This window comes from Parus major, chromosome 4 (genome assembly GCF_001522545.3).
Source record: "Parus major isolate Abel chromosome 4, Parus_major1.1, whole genome shotgun sequence".
NCBI classification, from domain to species: domain Eukaryota; kingdom Metazoa; phylum Chordata; class Aves; order Passeriformes; family Paridae; genus Parus; species Parus major.
The window spans coordinates 63,018,718-63,021,060 of record NC_031771.1 but is presented as its reverse complement, the minus strand read 5'-3'; the positions used below and the strand labels follow the sequence as shown (position 1 = coordinate 63,021,060).

At 46.1% G+C, this 2,343-nt stretch overlaps 1 long non-coding RNA gene across 1 annotated transcript in view; it reads left to right on the top strand.

The window, feature by feature from the left end:
• LOC109022590 overlaps positions 1-1,390 on the top strand; it is an 18,295-nt gene extending 16,905 nt beyond the window's left edge. Inside the window, exon 2 of the long non-coding RNA XR_002001604.2 lies at positions 463-1,390. This is a non-coding gene — a long non-coding RNA (uncharacterized LOC109022590). The remainder of the gene's footprint in view (positions 1-462) is intronic.
• Positions 1,391-2,343: the final 953 nt, after the last annotated feature.

Genomic DNA, 2,343 nt, shown 5'->3' with positions numbered 1-2,343 from the left:
AAAAAAAAATAAAAAAATCTGAAGGCATCCAGTTGCTCCTGGGCAAATTGCCAGTGATTGAGTGACCTGCTGCTTCCCCAATATTGCATTCCGCTGGCATGTCTTTAGCCCTGGCTGACGCCAGCCATCTAACTCACCCCCAAAGCAAACATTTCCAGTTGGCACCGCTGCCTTGTTTTTCTGAAGAACCGATTCATGCCTCCCTTAAAAGTTTTACTATATCCATTTTTTTTCTATTTTTTTTTTTACTTTTTTTTTTTCCCCTGGTGTGTGGAGCCACCGGGGAACGGCTGCTGCTTCAGGGATTTCTCCTTAAAATATAGGAGAAGAAAAAGAGAGAAGGGGGGGGGGGATTTTTTGCCACCTCCCTTTTTAGCAAGCATGATAAATCCATTCAGAGCGCTGGTTGTGCGCGAGTGTGGAAACCTTCTGCTAAAAGAGTTATTCTGTTCTCATTCACAGATAATTGCTCCCCGAGGGGCCGGGCAGAGAGCGAGGAGCAGAGACTGATAATCCGGGAGGACATGGATACAAATATCAGGCTGCTGCGCTGAGTGCCTGCTTAATTTATTGGGAACGAGCTGTTACTCAGCACTTTGCAGGATTAGACCCGCTGTAATTCTGTTATTTAAGGAGAGGCAGAGCCGAACCACAACAACAACCCACCCGGGGCCGCTGTGGAGACGGGCGGCGCTGGAGAGGAGCACATGCTGGTTTATTTTTTACGCTATGGAAAGAATGAGCTTTTAGGACACAAAGTCCTGGCGAGGGGGAGGTGGGAGGGGAGTGAGGGGACAGCCTGGCTCCGTGCTGGCCGCCCCAGCCCAGGGCTGCTGCTGGCAGCCGCTGGTGCCGGACAGGTGGGGACAGCGCCCAGGTGACAACCGGGACCACCAGCAGTGCCCGCTGGCTCCTGCTTGGAACGCAGAGTGTTATGTTGATTGTATCTCATCGTGTAGTGAACCAGCACCCCTCTGGTGGGCTGTTCTTATCTAGGACTTCACCAAAAAAATGAGAATTCAGCCCCCTTCCGTCTTGAAGTTTTCCTTGGGCTCTCTCTGCATCCTCGAAATCGGCGTAAATTACCCAGCAGGATGCCAAGAGGCTTGAACAGAGTAAAGAAAGGTGCCTTCTCTTTGTCTTCTCTGTCTTGGCCTGGTGGACCTCTTCTTTCATACTGTATTTGGTACAATTATCTGAATTTTCACTAGCCAGTGAAAAACCCCCACCTTCTGGGAAACCAAAGGCCTGGAAAGAAATGTTTAGACTTTCTGGCCCAATTGGAAGTTGGAGTGACATTAAAATACAGTGGCCTTTTCTGCAGAAGGTTTCTCTCTGAGGAAAATAAATGTATTTATCTGATTGTCTATTAAAGCATCTAACAGAACAAGCCTGAACATGACACGCTGGTTTTCCATGGGGTGGTCAAACAAGGACTCTCTGTGGAGTAATTTGGGCTATCTACTTCTCCCAGGTGCCTGGGGATGTTTCTCACTTGAGTCTATATTTTGAGTACCCATTCAGCTGGGAAAAGAAACTCAATGACCTCTTAAAAACTCATTTTCTCCTTGGGCACATCTTGACACAAACTGTCAAACAAGAAGCTCCCACTCTGTCCATTTTACAGGTGGGGAAACTGAGGTAGCATGGAGAAATAGATTGCTTGAGGAAAATTCTGTTGGATAAGGCCATCACAGAATACTGTCAATCTTTGTTTAATACAGCTGTTGCAATAAGAGAACTGAATGCTACTTCAGGGTTTCTCCACATATCAAATTATTTTGGAAGAGAAGAGGTTTCTTTGTGGCAGAAGGATTAAAGAACCCTGGTTATGCTGGGATAAATACTTGCTTACAATTCCCTTAAATATATTATTGAGTAAGATTAATGGTGATTTTTGATCTGGAGGCTGAGGGTTAAAACCCTCAAATGAGGATACTTTCCCAGCTTTCTCCAGTTTTCCCTTCGAAGATCAGTAATTGCTCCCCTCCTCCTCTTCGTGATTCTTGAGTGGTTTTTGGCCAAAACGACCCTGTGCTCGTTTCATAGTAGCAGCTAGAAGAAAAGCTGACAGCTATGAGGTAGTAAAGACAAATGGTGGAAGGGAGAGTTTGGGAAAGCGGGTTTCAGGCTGTGCTTATGAGGAGTGATGACAGCAAACCCGTTTCTCCAGCAGAGTGAAATGTGAAGGGGAATACTTTGCTCTTTCAGGCTGCTAATGTAAATAAAAGGCACACAGAGAGACACGGGTAGGTTAACAATCAATTAAAAGCAAATTTCCCTTCCTGTGTGATATTAGAAGTCTGTGGGTGATAGAACATGAGACAGGGATGAGACACCATG